The sequence below is a fragment of the Trachypithecus francoisi genome, unplaced genomic scaffold (assembly GCF_009764315.1).
Source record: "Trachypithecus francoisi isolate TF-2019V2 unplaced genomic scaffold, Tfra_2.0 Contig00031, whole genome shotgun sequence".
In the NCBI taxonomy this organism is placed as follows: domain Eukaryota; kingdom Metazoa; phylum Chordata; class Mammalia; order Primates; family Cercopithecidae; genus Trachypithecus; species Trachypithecus francoisi.
Genome location: NW_022680464.1, coordinates 562,457 through 583,029, shown reverse-complemented (window position 1 = coordinate 583,029; position 20,573 = coordinate 562,457). Strand labels below are relative to the sequence as shown.

General features: G+C 46.8%; 1 pseudogene across 1 annotated transcript in view; it reads left to right on the top strand.

Annotated features, from left to right (window-relative positions):
* Positions 1-20,573, top strand: part of LOC117083930 — a 41,337-nt pseudogene that overhangs the window by 7,943 nt on the left and 12,821 nt on the right. The window contains exons 2-3 of the transcript XR_004437259.1: positions 12,009-12,050; positions 15,708-15,731. The product of XR_004437259.1 is annotated as a ribonuclease H2 subunit C-like (transcript). The remainder of the gene's footprint in view (positions 1-12,008; positions 12,051-15,707; positions 15,732-20,573) is intronic.

Sequence of the window (20,573 nt, the reverse complement as noted above, 5' to 3'; positions counted from 1 at the left end):
AGAGAGTTATGCAGCTCCAAGTGTCATTAGTGCTGTAGTGGAGAACCTGCTGTTAGTCATAACTTCTAACCCTGGGAAAGGGGACAGGTTGGAAATGTCATGCTCCTGTACACTATAGGAGGTATAGTATAGTTGTACTGTACAGTATAGGAGGAACGGTATAGTTGTCTGGGGCATTTTTAAACGGATCTTACTGTCAGAATGAACTTGTAGTATCTTTCCCTCATACGGCATAGAGCCATTGCACATATAACCCAGAAGCTAAGCATTCCATAGTTTCCTTGTTGGAGTAGGAAGGGGCTGTGCAGAAACAGTCTATGGCTATTTGGCACCTGAGTGTGAAGACATCTGGCAAATATTGGAGCACATAGTCCAAGAAATGTCTCCCCTTCCTTGGATAACAACTGACCCTTCCTTTGAGGCCCCCCCTCCATTCCAGTCATTTTCCTCTCTCTTATTGGCACACAGAGGGTAGAAAAGTGGGGTTCTGCCTCCAGATGGCGCTCTCCCAGACACCGCTCAGCTTCTGGGAATTCCCCCGATGGATGGGGGCCAGAGGCACTTACACCTGTCAGCGATGTGTCCAGCCACAGTGCTGAGGCTGGGAAACTCTGCTGTGGCCTGTGAATCCCAGCCTCTGGGAGTGCTTCAGATGTTTAAAAACCCAAGAGGAGTCATCGCATCCACAAAAATCTTCACATTTTTATGTGGCAAAATTAGATTGTATAAAAGCTTGAAAAACATTTGCAAATCTATCTGTCTCCCAAAAAACAGCACATGCTGGGATTGGGGTGATTTTTAAATTTTTCTTCTCTTGATCTTTGTTAATACGTATATGAGTCAAGTTTCTCCAAAGAAATAGAACCAATAAGATATGTTTATATCTAACTCTATATATACCTGTATCTCTATCTGTCTTTCATCTATCTCAAAAGTCTACCTATCTATTTATTATCTCTTTATCTATTATCTATCTGTTCATCTATCTTTATCTATCTCCAATATCTATCTTCAATATCTATCTATCTATCTATCTATCAGTCAATCATATATCCCATCTACCTATCTATTGACCTATCTATCTAAAATATATTTGTTTTCCTTACTTGGGAGGCTGAGGCAGACAGATCACTTGAGCTCAGGAGTTCAGGGCTGCAGTGAACTATTATTGCACCACTGCACTGCAGCCAGGGCAACAAAGCTAGACCTTGTCAGAAGAAGGAAGAGAAGGAGGAGGAGGAGAAGGAGAGGAAGGGGAAGAGGAAGAGGAAGAGGAAGAAGAAGAAAGAAAAAGAAGAGGAAGAAGAGGAAGAGGGAAGGAGGAAGGGGAAAGGGAGAAGGAAGAAGAGGAAGAGAAAGAGGAACAAGCAGAAGCAGAACAAAGAAAGAGAAAGAAAGAAGACAGAAAGAAAAAAAAGAAAAGAAAAGAAAACAAAGAAAAAGAAAGAAGTGCATTTCAACCTAAGAACATTTCCTTAAACCCGAATGAATGCCTCCTGAGGTTTTTCTAAAAAATATTTTCTTATTGTATTATAATCACAATAAAATGCAATTATAGCCCCACATAGACCTGCTGATCCAGAATCTGCATGTGGCTGGATTCTGGGCTGGTCTGGCATCTTCATGTGGCTGGATTCTGGGCTGGTCTGGGCATGGAGGCATGTGCCTGTAATCCCAGCTACTCAGGAGGCTGAGGTGAGAGAATTGCTTGAACCCGGGAGGCAGAGGTGAGCTGAGATTGCGCCATTGCACTGCAGTGAGCCGAGATTGCACCGATGCACTCCAGCCTGGGCAACAGAGCAGGACTGTCTCAGAAAAAAAAAAAAATGAAGGAAGAGTATTATTCAGGGCATGGGCCAGGCATGTGATGTTGCTGAGATGAAACTGTCTCCAAATTCCCAAAGCCTGGTTGTTTCCACTGAACCAGGCTGTCCAATGGCATCCCCATTGTTGTTGACCATGTCCCATGGTTTACTCTGTTGTGAGCCAAATTGTACCCTCCTCAGTTTTACAAATGGAAGTCCTAACCTGCAGGACCTCCAATTGTGACTGTGTTTGGAGATGGGGTCTTTAAAGAGGTGGTTCAGGCAGGGTGCGGTGGCTCAGGCCTGTCATCCCAGCACTTTGGGAGGCTGAGGCAGGCAGATCATGAGGTCAGCAGATGGAGACCATCCTGGCTAACACAGTGAAACCCCATCTCTACTAAAAATACAAAAAGTACACACACACACAAAATTAGCTGGGCGTGCCTGGAGTCCCAGTTACTTGGAAGGATGAGGCAGGAGAATCGCTTGAACCTGGGGGGCAGAGGTTGCAGTGAGCCAATATCACGCTACTGCACTCCAGCCTGGGCGATAGAGCTAGACTCTGTCTCAAAAAAAAAAAAAAAAAGAGGTGATTCAGGCAAAATGAGGTCACTAGGTTGGGCCCTGATCCAACAGGACTGCAGACCTTATAAAAAGAAGAGATGAGGACACAGACATGCACAGAGGGATGACCCTGTGAGGACTCAGGGAGAAGACGGCATCCACAAGCTAAGGAGAGAGGTCTCAGGAGGAACCAGCCCTGCCCACACCTTGATCTCAGACTTCCAGCCTCCAGGCCTGTGGGGGAATCAATGTCCACCATTTAAACAGCCTGGTCTCTGGGACTTTGCTATGGCAGCAGCCACAGTGGACAAACACATTCATATTCCAATGAATGAGTTACCTCTGTAAGGGCTGAATTGCGCGCCTCCAAAATTTATATATTGAAGGCCTAATCCCTAGGACCTCAGAACGTGACTGTGTTTGGAGGTGGGGTCTTTAAGGAGGTGAGAAGGGTACGATAAGCTCAGGAGGTTGTGCCCTGATCTAACAGGACTGGGGTACTTATAAAAAGAGGAGATGAGGACACAGACACACACAGAGGGATGACCCTGTAAAGACACAGGGAAAAGATGGCATCTACAAGTCAAGAAGAGAGGCCTCAGAAGGAACCAGCTCTGCCCACGCCTTGATCTCAGAATTCCAGCCTCCAGGACTGTGGGAGAATCAATGTCTGTTGTTTCTAAGACACCCAGCCTATGGTATTCCATGATAGCAGCCTGCAATGGACTAAGACATCCCATAAGAAGAGCAGATGAGGACACAGACACACACACAGAGGGAGGATCACATGGGGACACAGGGAGAAGACAGCATCTCCAAGCCCAGGAGAGAGGCCTCGGGAGAAAACGGCCCTGCCCACACCCTGATCTCAGCCGTCCAGCCTCCAGGACTGTGGGAGAATCAATGTGTTTTGTGTATCAGCCACCCAGCCTATGGTATTCTGTGACAGCAGCCTGAAATGGACTAAGATACCTCATAAGAAGAGGAGATGAGGACACAGACACACACAGAGGGACAACCCTGTGAGGACACATGGAGAAGACGGCATCTACAAGCCCAGAGAGAGGCCTCAGGAGGAACCAGCCCTGCCCACACTTTGATCTCAGACCTCTGGCCTCCAGCCTCCAGGACTGTGGGAGAATCAATGTCTGTTGTTTATAAGCCACCCAGTCTATGGTATGCTGTGACAGCAGTCTGAAATGGACTAGGACACCTCATAAGAAAAGGAGATGAGGACACAGACACACACAGAGGGACAACCACATGGGGACTCATGGAGAAGACAGCATCTACAAGCCCAGGAGAGAGGCCTCAGGAGGAACCGGCCCTGCCCACACCTTGATCTCAGACTTCCAGCTTCCAGGACTGTGGGAGAATCGAGGTTGTTATTTAAGCTGCCCAGTCTTTGGGATTTTATTGAAGCAACTCTGGGAAGCCATTACCAAGTCTCTGTCCTGCAAAGTGAGATCCATGGATCTGTAGCCTTGACATCCCCCGGGAGCTGACGAGAAACACTGCGCCTTGGGCCCAGCCAGACCTGCTGAAGCAGAGTCTGTGTGTCACCCATGTCCTGAGGGATCCGCGTGCACGCCACTCTGGGAAGACTGGTTTACCACACACCATTGACCTGTGCCCCATTGCATGGTCTGTGGTATTTTCCTCAAGTTTTCCTTGCACCAAAGATGTCTTGCCTTTTGTGATGAATGATCATTCCTTCCTCTTTGAAACAAAATACTTCAACCTCTGGAGACACTGTCTGCTGTGTTACAGACATACACTGAGGCCTGAATTCTCATTACCAATGGTTGCTCTAACAGAGCTTCAATCTGCAACTGCGTAATATGGTCACTGGGAAGTCAAGAGCGGGGCCAATTGGTTGACCTTCTGGGGAGAGGCTGGGCTGCTCAGATGCCGAGACCGTGGAGGATTCATGGGTTCTGAGGAGCAGATCATGCACCAGGGCGGCCTGCTCAGCTCCGACGTCTACAGCCGCGGTGAGCTTGAGTGTTAGGGAGTCCCTGGATATTCATGTTGAGGTGTGCAGGAGACTCCAGCTGTGTTTGATTTCCTGCCCTGCTGCAAACAAAAACTTCATAACCAATTAGAAAACAAAATGGATTTCATCTTATCCATGGGGATAAAGTGGAATCATCCCTTGGCAAATAAGGCCCACTGGGAATAAGATTCCCCCTTGGGGCAGCAGCCTTCCTTGTCACTTTCTGTTGTCACCTACGGTCCTAACCTAGTCATATTATTTAATGTTTTCTATTCTGTGAATCATGCCATCCTGGGAGAGAGTGAGATGGAGCCTCTTCGGGGCCTGCCAGGCACTCTCCCTAGCATGGAAATAAAGGAAAACCTTGAGTTCCTTCAAGGGAAATGTCAAGGGAAATTCCAGGCACCTCACTGGCCTTGAGAAGTACATAGAGCAGCTTAATAAGCAAGAAGGTGATTGTAGCGTAGAACAACAGCCAAGGAAGAAAGGACCTCAAGATGTTTAGTTTCCTGTAAAGACTAAAGATAACATCCTTTTTCGAGAGGAGTCTTGCTCTGTCACCCAGATTGCAGTGCAGTGGTTCCGTCGGCTCACTGCAACCTCTGGCACCTCCTGGGTTCCAGCGATTCTCATGCATCAGCCTCCTAAATAGCTGGCACTACAGGTACGCGCCACTACGCCCTAATTTTTGTATTTTTAGTAGAGACAGGGTTTCAGCATATTGGCCAGTTTGGTCTCGAACTCCTGACCTCAGGTAATCTGCCCGCCCTGGCCTCCCAAAACTGCTGGGATTCCCGGTGTGAGCCACCATGCCCAGCCAAGATAACATCTTACTATATGGCCCTGAGTTGATCTTCAGGAACCCAGACCCCCGCCAAATAAAAAATGCCATCTGCTGGCTCGTAATCGAGTAAGAGAAACTGAGGCCTGAATTCTTATTGCCAATGTTTGTTCTAAATTCCTTCCCTGGAGTGTGTGGTGGTGGGAGGGGTGTGGAGTGGGGTGCAGGGAGGTGCTAGAGGAAGTCACACCCATGGGCCAAAACTAGCATTCATTTTTGCTGACCCCAAATGTTCACACAAAGCTTCACCTCCTTAACCGATGACAAATCAGAGAAGCTTTGAATCCACCTTAAGCCCCTGCTTCCAGGTATCCCGCCTTTTTAGGTCAAAGCAATGTATAGCCTGCGTGTATTATGGCTTTGCCTGTAACCTCTGCCTCCTTGCCACTGAAAACTCTCACCTACTGGCCACCCAGGGGGTTGGGTCTTAAGGCATCAAGGAAGTTGCTTGATGCCCTCTAAATAGCTTGGAATAAACGCCTCACTTCCTTACACTGCAATCCCGATGGCAGTGTTCGCCTTTACTGCACCGGGCTGGTGGACCAGAGTTGAGTTTGTTGAAGGTGTTCGAACCAGGGCAACCCCAGCTTGAGTAGGGGCTGGGTAAAATGAGGCCGAGAGCTGCTGGGCTGCATTCCCTGATGGTCAAGGCATTCTAAAGGTACAGGATGAGATGAGAAGTTGGCACAAGATTCAGCTCATAAAGACCTTGCTGATGAAACAGCTGGCTGTAAAGAAGTTGGCCACATTTTACCAAATCCAAGATGGCGACGAGAGTGTCCTCTGGTGGTCCTCATACTACTTTCCCACCAGCGCCATGACAGTTTACAAATGCCATGGCAAGGTCAGGAAGTTACCCTCTACGGTCTAAAAAGAGGAGCCATGAATAATCCACTCCTTGTTTAACATATCACCAAGAAATAACCATATAAATGGGCAACCAGTGGCCCTGGGGCAGCTCTATGGAGCTGAGACTGCGCCATTCTTTATTCCTCTACTTTCCTAATAAACTTGCTTTCATTTTATGGACTCGCTGCAAATTCTTTCTTGTGCAAGATCCAAGAACCCTCTCCTGGGGTCTGATTTCAGACCCTTTCCAGTAACAAGTTCAGTCACAAGAACCATTATCATATGCTTTCTATATATTCACATATATATTTTTTAATTGCTGAACTGGAGTCAAAGAGAAACCTTAGGATTTGCCTGAAGGAAGTTAAGATTTGTTCTTCTCGGGCTCCTTGTGCCAGCTTTGTAGAACCTCAGAACTTTCCCCTCTGTGGGCTTCCTCAAGCTGAGAAGGGTTCTATGGGTTTAAGACCCACTAAGTGGCTTCAACCGCAGCAGCTGACCCCAGAAAGATTGCTTTAAATGAACCACACTTCAGAGAAAACCAGTACAATCCTATGTAAAGAAATAAAAAACAGGCCGGGCAGTGGCTCATGCCTGTAATTACAGCACTTTGGGAGGCCGAGGCGGGTGGACAACTTGAGGCCAGGAGTTTAAGACCAGCCTGGCCAACATGGTGAAACCCCGTCTCTACTAAAAATACAAAAATTACCTGGGCGTAGTGGCACGCACCTGTAATCCCAGCTACTCGCGAGACTGAGGCAGGAGAATGGCTCGAATCAGGGAGGTAGGGGTTGTAGTGAGCCAAGATTGCACCATTGCACTGCAGCCTGGGCAACATAGTGAGATTCGATATCAAAAACAAAAAAAAGGCTAGGCGCGGTGGCTCATGCCTGTAATCCCAGCACTTTGGGAGGCCAAGGTGGGCGAATCACGACGTCAGGAGTTCGAGACCAGACTGGTCAACATGGTGAAACCCCACCTCTACTAAAAATAAAAAAAAAATTAGCTGAGCATAGTGGGAGGCGCCTGTAATCCCACTTACTCGGGAGGCCGAGGCAGGAGAATCGCTTGAACCTGGGAGGCGGAAGTTGCAGTGAGCTGAGACTGCGCCATTGTACTCAAGCCTGGGCAACATAGTGAGGTTCTATCTAAAAGAAGAAAAAGAAAGAAGGAGAAAGAGAGAAAGAGAGAAAGAGAGAGGGAGGGAGGGAGGGAGGGAAGGAAGGAAGGAAGGAAGGGAGGGAGGGAGGAAGGGAGGGAGAGAACAATTGCTTTAAAGGGCTTTGTTTCTCCAGGGCACGCAGATCAAAGGATATTGGATTGAATAGTGAAACAGAAGAGCCTGTCTGAATTTACTAATGTGGTTGCACGTCCTGTGATGACTGCAGTTGACTCTAATTCAATTCCGTGGTGTACAAATTCTGCTGGCAATAGCTGTAATTGGGGTCAGGGATTTAGACAGTCTCTGTGTGTTTCTTTTTATTTTCTGCTCAGAGCCTGCCGGGAGCTGATTTTCTTCTTTAGATTGAGGTAAATAATTCAGTGGGAAGCAGAGGTTTTGCTGTGGGTCGATTGCTCTCCTGTGCTGCGTGGCAGCTGTGCTGGTGGCAGCTAATGTTCAGTGGGCATTGGCCTTGACATTGCATTATTATTATTTGAGCAACGGCACGTTCTTTGCTTGGCAAAATTGCTGTTTGTTATATTGACTTTCTGGGGTCATGGCCCCTGAAGTGTTACTGAAAATCACGGACATGAAGCAGATGGATTAATTGGAGAAAAGACATACAAATGTATTTAAGGTGTATACAGGGGCGCATTCAGAATGAAGGCCCCCAAGTTACAAGGGCAGATTGTCTATTTTTATGCTTTGGTTCAACCAAGTCTGGATAGCTGTGTAGATATAGGGTTGGACAAAAAGGGCCTGATCCAATGCTGAAGGTCTGAGCGGGGAAACCCAGCCAGGCCTGTGTATCTAGATTCTTCTGGGCCTCTCTCTCTTTTTTTGTTTTATTTAGACGGAGTCTCACTCTGTTGCCAGGCTGCAGTTCAGTGGCGCAGTCTGGGCTCATTGCAATCTCCGCCTCCCAGGTTCAAGCAATTCTCCTGCCTCAGCCTCCTGAGTAGCTGGGATTACAGGCACGCACCACCGTGCTCAGCTAATTTTTGTATTTTTAGTAGAGACGGGGTTTCACCATGTTGGCCAGGATGGTCTGGATCTCCTGACCTTGTGATCCGCCCACCTCGGTCTCCCAAGTGCTGGGATGACAGGCGTGAGCCACTGCGCCCGGCCTGTGCCACTCTTTATACAGATAGGATAGAGGGAAAGTTAGAGTCCTGTTTTTAGGTTTTATGGCTGGCTTTGGGGGAGAGGCATTCTTGTTTCTGGGACCCGTCTTGGGAAGAGGGATTCTAATTCCTTCGGTGCCTCAGGGGAGAATGGGACTCAGAGACAGGGGACTGGAGAAGTTCCGAGAGAAACGTCTGCTTCTGAGGCTGCTGCTGAGGCCTGCACTTGGCAGTCTTGTTTAGTAAGCCCGAACCACGTGTAGGTCTGAGTCAACGTAAGGAATTTGGATGGGGGGCAGGGGAACTCCAAGAAGAAGCATCTTTGAATCTGGCAGAGGTGGAATTGGGCCCAAGAGGGGTTTGGTGACTGCGGGCTACAGAAGAATGCTTCAAAGCGCTGTGTCACATGGCTGGGGTCCTGAGCACAGCTTTACCGGGGGCTCATGTGTAACGCTCGGCCCTCCCACCCACCAGCAGGAGCCATTTAATCGACATCTCCAGGATGCCAGCAACCGAGGACCATTGTCACAGTCCCAGCACAAAATGAGGCTGCTTTCTTCTTGGGGGTTTAGGGATCCTAGAACACAAGGATTTGATTAAAAGCTGCTGAGTTCACTAAGTATAAGCAGAACAAATCGGAAACAGATCTCCTGTTCCCGCCCCGTCTTATGTTCCCAGTGGAAAATAAACCCCGTGAAAGCAATAGCACCATGTGCAACCCCGACCTTGGAGACAGAGACCCCGGCGTTAGCATCGTCTACCTGGGACATCTCCCAGCCCAGGGTTCTTACTCCAGGCCCATGAGGACCCCAGCTGTGGCTTTGCTGTAACTTCCCTGGAGAGGAGAGAGGACAGGGGGCCCTGCCTGGGAGATAGATTTCCTGCCTGGCGTGCAGGACTGGAGACTGTCTCAGTGCCCAGTCCGCCTGATGCTGGCTGGAGTCTGCCTTGTTTATGTAACGCGGTCTGGGTGTGACCGACAACAGCCTCGTGTGTGTGAGTCATGAATATAGCAACTTCTGGCTGCAGTGCAACCCCTGAAACCAGGCAAAGCCTAAAACCCCCAGGCTCCACTTCCTCTGTGACACTCCCCACCCTCAATTCCTGTCATCCCCCAGGGTCATCCAGAGCATCTCAAAGCTGAAGGAGCCTCCGCTGCAACCTGGCCTCCTGCTGCAGGATGAGACGAGCTGTCTGCAGCCCTCCCATGCCACCTGCCTGTTTTATGCAACAACATTTCAGAGAGGAGGGGCTGGGAGGGGAGAGATAACACTGAGGCCTTTGGTTATTTAGGGCAACAGCAGGGAGTGGCCGGGTGCTCGGATTGGGAGGAGATTGTTAAGTAGTTGCTGAGGGGATGCCTGGAATTGCTGGGATGGGCCGAGATACAACGCAGTGAAAGATATTGGTCAGCGGTGAACACAGATTGGAATGTAAATTCTCAGGGTGTGTGCACAGCAGAGACGCTTAACTTTGGGGTCCTGGACAGGTGTCTCGACTGGAACTACTGGCAGCCTTGGAGGGGAGATATCGCACGGATCCAAGAGGCTGAGGTGGCTCCTTGTCCCCGAGCCCAGTCTGAGCAGCTTGGACCATGATGACCAAGAGAGCTGGAGGAGGCCAGGTGCAGTGGCTCACGCCTGTAATCCCAACATTTTGGGAGGCCAAGGCAGGCGGATCACTTGAGGTCAGGAGTTCGAGACCAGCCTGGCCCAACATGGTGAAACCCTGTCTCTACTAAAAATACAAAAGTTAGCTGGGCATGATGGCATGCACCTGTAATCCCAGTTACTTAGGGGGCTGAGGCAGGAGAATCGTTTGAACCCAGGAGGTGGGGGTTGCAGTGGGCTGAGATTGTGCCACTGTACTCCAGCCTAGGCGACAGAGCGAGACTCCATCTAAAAACAAAACAAACAAAAAGAAAACAACAACAAATAGGGAGAATGCTGGAGGGAGCAAAGAAGGGCTGGATTGTTCTTCAAGGCAAGCCTGCAGTGATCACTGGCAGCAGAGAACATCATCTGAGAGGGACGTGGGGCACTCAGAGTTTGAGAGAAATGGCTGTGTGGGATTTGACCTGCGATGGCACCACCAGCTCCCAGCCTCCAGTCTGGGCCCAGGGGCAGCTGCTGTGTGTACCCTGGGCTCAGAGTCCCCCTCCCGTCCAAGGTTTGTGACTTTGTCCTGACTTAGGGGCTCCTGTCTGGGGATGCACCTTCTGCTCTGGAGAGGCCCTGATTACCTCCACAAGGAGCCACAAACCTGCCTGGGTGGCATCTGGCTGGAGCCATGCCACAGGCTGTACGAATCTATGTTGGAGCCCTTGAACCTTCCCACAGAGCAAGGCATCACCCAGGCAGACAGATTTTGGGAGGCAGACAGACATCAGAGCGGGAGAGACCCAGCACCGAGGGCTCACCTGGTCCCCCCAGGATTAGTCTCCTCCAGGGCTTAGTGTTTGAGTGAGAGGTTGTCCCCCCTGGACAATTCTGCAGATTCTGACTCTGCTCCTGCCTTGCCCTGAATGTTCCGGAACCTCAGGTTCTTCGTTTGGGGAATATGCATGCTGGTCATACCAACATCCTCGGGTGGGCAGATGAGATGCTTGGGTGCCTGGTATTACTGCAACAGAACTCAATGCATAGTAACTGCTGATTCAATGTGCTCCTGGCTGCATCCTCTACTTCCTGATAAATTCTCTGGTGGTGTTTTCTCTACAAGGTTAGTACTGGCAGGGGGCAAGGGAGGAACAAGAGCAAGGTGTGCATATGTGTCAGCAAGAGGGACTCTTCATCCTCACAAATTCTGCAGTGTGTTTTTAATGATGAGTCACAAAGATGTGAATGTTCTCTTCTCTCTGCTGCAGACACATTCATTAGGTTAACTGCTTTTGGATCAGGTAGGCACCTCAGCTTGTCCACAGAGGTTGCTTCCTGACCCTGTATTTGTCAGCATAGGCTAGCTGCTGTAACAAACATCCCCCAAAGAATGAAAAGTTTGTCTCTTTTTTGTGTTGCAGCCAGGTGAGGTGGCAAAGGTATCCTATGCTCCATATAGTCTCTCAGGGATCCAGGATCCTCACATTGTTATGCTTCACCTTCTTCTAGGGCAGCCCCTCTCAACGTAGACTCTGTGTGGGGCGGGGAGGGGGGGCAGGAAATGCCAGTCCTAAGCTGTGAGTGGTACAGTCCAGAGTCCAGGAGAGAAGTCTATGTGCTTGGAGAGAGGCTTCCTTCAAAGTTTCCTGGCCATGAGCAGGAATGAAGCTCTGACACAAGTTGCAACGTGAACGCAACTCAAGAGCATCATGCTCAGTGAAAGAAGCAAGGCACAAAATACCACATATTGTAGGATTCTGTTCATGTGAAATTTGCAGAACAGACAATTCATGGAGACAGAAAGTGGATTAGTGGTTGTCAGGGGCTGGGGAGGTGGAAGGGGAAGTGACTGCTGAATGGGGACACAGGTCTTCTTTTGGGTAATGAGTATGTTCTGGGACTAGGTGGAGGTGGTGGTTGCATCTCCCACGTAGCTCATAGTCAGGTTAGTTTTAGTGCTCTGGGTGACCCTAGGCTTGCAGGACGAGGGGAGCAGCCTGAGGCGAGGAACAAGGGGGATTCTAGCTTTTCTATCATGGGGTGACTTATGCCCTGTTTGCTCCCAATAGGTCAAAGAGACTTTGACTTGGCGGACGCCCTTGATGACCCCGGTAAGTGCTGATATTTCAAGGGGAGCCTACTCTTTTCAGCTTGGATCGAACAGCATCAGCTGTATAGTTACTTTGGGGTTGGATTGGGCCAGTGTTGGGAATTTCTTGGTGTTGAGAGCTCTGTTCTTCGTGGGAGATTATAAGCGCCTCGAGACAAACATTTACACACTCTCTAAATGTCTCAGACTCATTTCTTGGTAGGTCTGTGCTTCTAAACCTGTGGTTTAGGAATATGCTAGTATTTTATTTATTTTATTTTATTTTATTTTACTTTATTTTACTGAGATGGGAGTCTCGTTCTGTTGCCCAGGCTGGAGTGCAGTGGTGCAATCATAGCTTACCACACAGCCTCAACTTCCCGGCTCAAGTGATCCTCCCACCTCAGCCTCCCAAGTAGCTGGAACAACAGGTGTGTGCCCCCATGCCAAGCTATTTTTTTTCTTTTCTTTTCTTTTCTTTTTTTTTGTAGAGATGGATTCTCACTGTGTTGCCGAGGCTGGTCTTGAACTCCTGGGCTCAAGCAATCCTCTCAAAATGCTGGGATTATAGACGTGCACCAGCATGCCTGGCCCAGTTTCTGCTTTTCTTACACTTCATTTCATATCCCTCGTTGTCCTACACCCTGGTCCGAATCCATGGCCTCCAATCTCTCTTCCCAGAGCACACTTCATTCTGTTCTCTCATCAGCTTCTCTGGTTACTTTCACTCATGGGGCTGTGAGTTTTTCTTCTCCAGGGTACTGAGGACCTGGAATCTTCCCATTCTGTGTTTCATCAGTTCAAGGTCAGCTGGAACGTTTCTGACTAACCAGAATGCTGAAAATATGCATCCTGGGCCCTGCAGAAAGTCCTGCTCGAGGCAGACAGTCTAATTGAGATTCAAACATTTATTTTGAAAGAAAAATAAACTTTTATGTACACAGAGGAAGACTCCATTGGGCTTTAGCATTGGGAACAACTGGTCGACCAGGACAGTTACATAATGGTGTTTGTTGGAGGAAGAGAGAATGATAACCAGATCTGATCCTAAAAAGCCGACAATAAGACAGTAGGAACTCATCTCTCTCCCAGTTTTCTGTGCACAGTGATGTTTTTGCTAATAAGGATCCTACAAAGCAGATACAAAATTGTTGTCAGTGCAAGAGGAAAATGTAATGACCCACCCCAACATGAAGATGCCGTTTCTCCCATCAAGTTAGAAATGATGAAGGTTGAATCCTACCCTGTCAACGCAGACTGAGGGGTGGGAGTTGGAGGCAGGTGTGTGGTTGCAACCACTTTGGAAGCATTGGGGGATTTTCTCCAAAATTCAGACCGAGTGTGTAACACCAGCATTTGGTTTGGACAAAGAATGAGGCATAGCTGCAAGAGAACCCTGTGCAATAGTGAAGGAGGGGCTGGCTGGTAGGCTCAGATACAGAACAAGACATGTTACTGATCTGGAAGATCACTGACATGTGATCCAGGAGTTCCACTCCTAGACAGGTACCCAGGAGAATTGGGAGCAGGGACTCAAACAGCTATTTGTGTACCCATGTTGGCAGCAGCAATCTTCACAATAAGCCAAAGGTGGAAACAGCACAACTGTCCATCAGGAGATGAATGAATGAACACAATGTGGTCCCTCCATGCAACAGAACATTATTTGGCTGTAAAAAGGAAGAGGGGTTCTGATACCTGCTACACGAGCCTTGAAAATGTGCTCAGTGAAAGAAGCCAGGCACAAAAGGCCACAGGGTGTAGGATCCCATTAATGTGAAATATCCAGAATAGGCAAATTCAGAGACAGAAAGTGGCTTAGCGATTGTTGGGCTGGAAGAGGGGAGAAATGGGAGGGACTGCTCGAGGTTATGGGGTCTCCTTTTGGGGGGATGAAACTGTTCTGGAACAGATAGAGGTGGTGATTGTACAGTATTGTGAAGATATGAAACACCATTGAATTGTACACTTTAAAATGTCAAATTTTATGATACGTGAGTTTCATGTTGATTTTTAAAAAATCACAGAACTAAACTTCCTTTCCACTCACCTGCTACTACCTTTTCATTGCTCACCTAGAAGACTGCAGTGCCTGCAAACACATCTTTGAATGCATCATTTTGCTACCAAGAGCCCCCCATGAATGGGCAGGCATGTGCCTGTTCATCCACAGCCCTTCCGTATGGGAAGGGAGCCCCAGTGCACAGGAACCGCAGTCACCTGTATGGCGACTGTGGGGTATTCACTTTTCACTGTCTATACTGCTTGGCCTTTAAGAAACTCTGTGTGTGTATCACTATTTTTAAAAATCTTTATAATTTTACATTTTAAAAAGAAGATGGAGAAAGGAAGGATGGGAGAGAGGGAGGGAGGGTGGGAGGAGAAAGGAAGGGAAAAGGAAGAGAAGCAAGGAAAGAGAAGGAAACAATGAAAGGAGGGAGGAAAAGAGGGAGGGAGGGAGGAAAAAAGGATGGAAAGAAGGAGGGAAGAAAAGGAAGGAGAGAGGGAACAATGGAGGGAAGGAAGGAAGAAGAAAGGAGATGAGATAGGAAAAGACTGAGGGAAGGAAGGAAGGAGGAAGGGAAGAAAGGAAGAAAGGAGCAGGCGAAGGAAAGAAAGACAGATGGGGGAAGAAAGGAAGAAGAAGGAGAAGAAAGAAAGAAGGAAGGATGGAGGGAAGGAAGGAGAGAGGGAGAAAAGAAAGGATGGAGGGGAGGAAGGAAGAAAGGAGGGTGGGGAAGAAGAAAAGAAGAAGGGGGAAAAGGAGAGAGGGAAGGAAGAGAGAAGAGAAGGAAGGAAGGAGAGGAGGAAGGAAGAAGGGAGGGCAGGAAGGGAGAGGGAGGTGGCAGGAAGGAGAAAAGGCGATGGGAAACCTTCAATTAAAATACAGGACATGCGAAACTGTATGTCCCCTTTGGAGCTTCAGACTCTCCTTTTTGCAGTCTCTGCACCCCCAGTGAATGCCCCCACCACACACATACCCCTGTGTTCCAGCTTCCTCCTACCAAGGCAATGCGAGGCTGTTATGTGAACCATGCTTTCAAATACATTGTTTCCTCTGTTTGGAAGAAGTCTGGCCATTGCATAGCCCTGAAGCTCCAATTTTCCCAGCCATGGCCGACTCCACCTCCTTTGAGCCATCTTCCTCAAACTTCCTCGTGCCCCTGTCTGCTCACCCGCATTGCACACCCAGGTTCACTGAGCAGGGTGGTCACAGGCTGCACCCTGAGCACTCCTGACCTGATATCCACATCCATGCAATACATGTTTGCTGAATGAAAAAATGAGTGAATGAAAGAAAGTGAGAAAAGCCATCATTCTAGAAGCTGAAAGTCTTTCTCCATCTTTTCTTTTGCCTCCCCCTACCCCGCTCTCCACTGTCCAGCTCTATGGTGCCTCTACGGGCAGGTAGCTCACTTACTTGTCTTGGATGTTCTCAGCTACTTTGGCCATCCTGTGGGCATCCTCACAGCCTCAAGGGTGGATTGTTTTTGAATGGATTTTAAGGGTGTTTTCTTGCTTTTTTTCTGAATACAACATGGAATTTGTGTCCATACCATTTACTTTGTATTGCTTTGTCACTCCCTTTTCATCTTTCATCAGGGTGTTCATGGCCTTTCTTTGTGCTTCTGATGAATCTTCAATGCATATTGCATTTATTTTCTCTCTTTGTTCACAGAACCCACCAAGAAGCCAAACTCAGGTGAGTGACTCTTTGGCTGGGAAAAACTGAGGCAATGTCCTTGAACTGATGCTTATGGAGGGATAGTTGAGGATGTTTTATAGAACTGTGGGGTGTATGAAGAAGATGCAAAAACTGTACCAGATAGTAGATATTGAAAGCAAAATGTGGTGATTAGGGAAATGCAGATCACAACCACAGTGAAGCACCACTTCATACTCACTGAGATGGCTAAAATCTAAAATGGAAAATAACTAGTGTTGACAAGGATGTGACAAAACTGCAATGTTTGTACATTGCTGGTGGGAGTCTAAAATGGTACAGCCACTGTGAACAAATGCTTTGGTGGATTCTCAAAAAGTTAAATATAGAATTACTCTATGAACCAGCAATTCCACTCCTAGATATGTACTCAAAATAATTGAAAACAAGGGTTCCAAGAAAAATGTGTACACAGATGTTCACAGCAGCACTATTCATTATAGCTAAAAGGCAGAAATAACTCACATGTTCATCAGTGGAAGAAATGAATAAACAAAATGTGGTCCATCCACACAAAGGAATATTATTTAGGCTTGAAGAGGAATGAAGCACTGAAAATTGATACAAAGTGGTTGAGCCTCAAAAACATTTTACAAAGAGAAAAACGCCAGAAACAAATAATCACATAGTGTATATTTTTATGAAGATGAAATTTCAAGAATAGGCGAATCCCTAGAACCAGAAGCAGTGTCACGACTGCCAGGGGCTGGAGGGGAAAGGGACAGTGACTGCTTGATAAAATCCAGGTTTTTTTTGGGGGGGGACAAAAGTGCTCTGGAAGTACACAGAGGTGATGGCTGCACAACATTGTGAATGTTCTAAATGCCCCTGAATTGTTCACTTTTAAATGGTTAATTATATGTAAATTTTGCTTCAATTTATTTATTTATTTATTTATTTTCAATTAAAAAGGTAACCTTTGGCCAGGGATGGTGGCTCACACTTGTAATCCCAGTGCTTTGAAAGGCTGACGTGGGCAGATCACCTGAGGTCAGGGGTTCGAGATCAACCTGGGCAACATGGTGAAACCCATCTCTACTAAATATAAAAAAATTAGCTGGGCATGATGGCACATGCTTGGAATCCCAGCTACTTGGGAGGCTGAGGCAGGAGAATCACTTGAACCCGGGAGGTGGAGGTGGAGGTTGCAGATCATGCCACTGCACTCCAACCTGGGTGACAGAGCGAGATTCCGTCTCAAAAAAAAAAAAAGAAAGAAAGAAAGAAAAGAAAAAAGAAAAGGAAATAACTCCCAGACTTCCAGCAGACTCCTTGATGGCCTTCCTGACATGAGAGATATCAGGAAGTCAATGGACAGGCATTTATAGGTTGTTCAGGAAATGTTCACTATCAAGCAAGAATTGAAAATGCAGCTAAATTGCTGTTGGAGAGTGATGATAGCGTAAATATTTCCAACAAGGAGCTCTGCAATTCTTGCTGAAAAATCTTCCAAATGATGCTCTGCCTTAAGAAGAAATTCACACCCTGAATAGCACAGCAGGATGCAAACAGCAATGCCAGCCAAAAACATTGGAAACAAGCCGGTAAAACTAAGTGATTGTTAGCTGTTTAAAAAAAATAATAACTGGTATTAACAACAAGGTGAAACTTAATTTCTAAAGATTAGGCTACCTTCACAGAGAGGATAAGAAAGGGAAGAAGTGAGTAAAAGTAGTTAGATGTTGCTGGATTTTGACATTTTAAGGTTAAGTGTTCCTGTTAAAAATAGAAATTGAACATATAACTCCTGAACTAATATAGGAAAATGAAGAATGAAGAATAAAATTAAATACAAAAAAATGAAGAATAAAATTAAATACCAAAATTAGCCAAGTATCGTGGTGAGCGCCTGTAGTCCCAGCCACTCAGGAGGCTGAGGTGGGAGGATCACTTGAGCCCCGGAGGTAGAGGTTGCAGTGAGCTGAGATTGCGTCACTGTCCTTCAGCCTGGGTGGCAGAGGCAGGCTTTTGTCTCAAAAATAAAAAAAAAATAATAAATTTAAAAACTGAATACTAAATGGAAGTTAGGAAGGAAGGAGTTAAAAAAGAAGAAAAGTAAAATAAAATAGTAGGAATAGTGTATCCTTAGTTATGTTCGATGTTCAATGATTTAATCAATCTGTAAAAAGACAGAGATTAGATGATGCAATTTTAAATGTTTCATGCTATTTACAAGAGAAGCCTTTGCAACAAAATGCCAAAGGGAAGGTGAAAATAGCTAGGAAAAACAAATGCGCAAAGCAAATAGCGATAGAAAGAAAGCCAAGTTGGGCTAGCAAAAGCAGACAAAATAACCTTCGAGATGCAAACAACTTTGAGGCCTACATAGAGGTTCTTCACACCAAAAGAATGATTCTCTGAATGATAATGGAATCTTGACCCAACCTGCACCTCAGGTTAAGTTAAAAGTGAAAATTTAAAGATCCAAATGTGAGATTTTAAAAAGCATTTCCCCAGAAATACCTCTGTAGATGGAAATGTTATTAAGAAATAAGATGTGGAGCTGGGCGTGGTGGCTCACACCTGTAATCCCAGCACTTTGGGAGGCCGAGACTGGCGGATTTCTTGAGCCCAGGAGTTTGAGACTAGCCTGGGCAACATGGTGAGACCCCATCTTTACAAAAAATTTAAAAAAACATTAGCTGGACATGGTATGCACCTGTGGTCCCAGTTACTCAGGAGGCTGAGGTGGGAGGATCACCTGTGCCCAAGAGAGGTTGAGGCTGCAGTGAGCCATGATCACGCCACTGCACTGCAGCCTGGGTGACAGAGCGAGACCCTGTCTCCAAAGAAAAAAAAAAGAAATGAAAACCGTAGCTCAGAGACTGAGAAACTGAGCAATGCATAGGTTCAGAAGGTTTGAAACAGACTGACTAAATTGTGTCTTGGCATATGAGACAGGTCGCAGTTATAAAACAATGAGAGAAGAAACCAAATTCACATAGGCAGGACTGAAGCAATGGCTGTTCTTGTGGATGATATGTGATCAAATCTCAGCTTCATGCAAATCTTCTTTTTTTTTTTTTTGAGACAGAGTCTCGCTCTGTCACCCAGGCTACAGTGCAGTGGTGTGATCTCACCTCCCTGCAAACTTCTCCTCCAGGGTTCAAGTAATTCTTGTGCCTCAACTGGGACTACAGGCAGGTGCCACCATGCCTGGCTAATTTTTGCATTTTTAGTAGAGATGCGGTTTCACCAAGTTGGCCAGGCTGGTCTCGAACTCCTGACCTCAGGTGATCTGCCCATCTCGGTCTCCCAAAGTGCTGGGATTACAAGTGTGAACCACCATGCCCGGCCTCATGTAATACTTAAAAATGAACTACAGGTGGATTACAAACCTGAATGTAAAAGAAAAAAAAAAATTTTTTTTTTTGAGAAATAGAGGGAAATGTCTTATAACCTCGGGGTTAGGAGGTTTCTCTTAGATAAAATACAAAAAACATAACCATGCCTGTAGTCTCAGCTACTCAGGAGGCTGAGGCATAAGGATCACTTGAGCTCGAGAGGCGGAGGTTGCAGTGAGCCGAGATCCTGCCATTGCTCTCCAGCTGAGGCTACAGAGTGAGACTCCGTCTCAAAAAAAAAAAAAAAAAGCATAACCTTTAAAAATGGGTTAGACTGTGCCTACATTTTAATAATAATAATAATAATAATAATAATAATAATATTCTGACTTCAGGCTCTAAAAATGTCAAAAGATGAGCTGTCAACTGGAAGAGGCTCCTTACTGCCCATATCACCAGGGAAAGTTTAATATGCAAAATGCAGTCATCCTTCAGAATTCATGGGGTATTAGTTTTAAGACCCCTTCTTCCCCGCAGACACCAAAATCCACAGCTGCCGAAGTTCCTGAATAAAATGGTGTAGTATTTGCATATAATGCAAGTATATGTTCCTGTATATTTTTATTTATTTATTTATTTGGAGACAGAATCTCACTCTGTTGCCCAGGCTGGAGTGCAGTGGTGTGATCTTGGCTCACTGTAACCTCCACCTTCCGGGTTCAAGAGATTCTCCTGACTCAGCCTCCCAAGTAGCTGGGATTACAGGTATGCGCCACCATTCCCAGCTAATTTTTGTATTTTTAGTAGAGACGGGTTTTAACCACGTTGTCCAGGCTGGTTTCGAACTCCTGCCCTCACGTAATCTGTCCACCTTGGCCTCCCAAAGTGCTGAGATTACAGGGATGAGCCACAGGGTCCAGCCTCTGGTATACTTTAAATTATCTTTTTTTTTTTTTTTTTTTTGAGACTGAGTCTCGCTCTGTCACCCGGGCTGGAGTGCAGTGGCAGGATCGCAGCTCACTGCAAGCTCTGCCTCCCGGGTTCACGCCATTCTCCTGCCTCAGCCTCCCGAGTAGCTGGGACTACAGGCGCCCGCCACCTCGCCTGGCTAGTTTTTTGTATTTTTAGTAGAGACGGGGTTTCACCATGTTAGCCAGGATGGTCTCGATCTCCTGACCTCGTGATCCGCCCGTCTCGGCCTCCCAAAGTGCTGGGATTACAGGCTTGAGCCACCGCGCCCGGCCACTACTTTAAATTATCTCTAGGTTACTCATAACTCCTGATACGGTGTAAATGCTATGCAAATAGTTGTCATACTATATTATTTTTTATTTGTATTACTTTTTATTGGATTGCTATATTTTATTTTTTGAAATATTTTCTTTCTTTTTTTTTTTTGAGACGGAGTCTTGCTCTGTCGCCCAGGCTGGAGTGCAGTGGCGCGATTTCGGCTCACTGCAACCTCTGCCTCCTGGGTTCACGCCATTCTCCTGGCTCAGTCTCCCAAGTAATTGGGGCTACAGGCACCCACCACCAC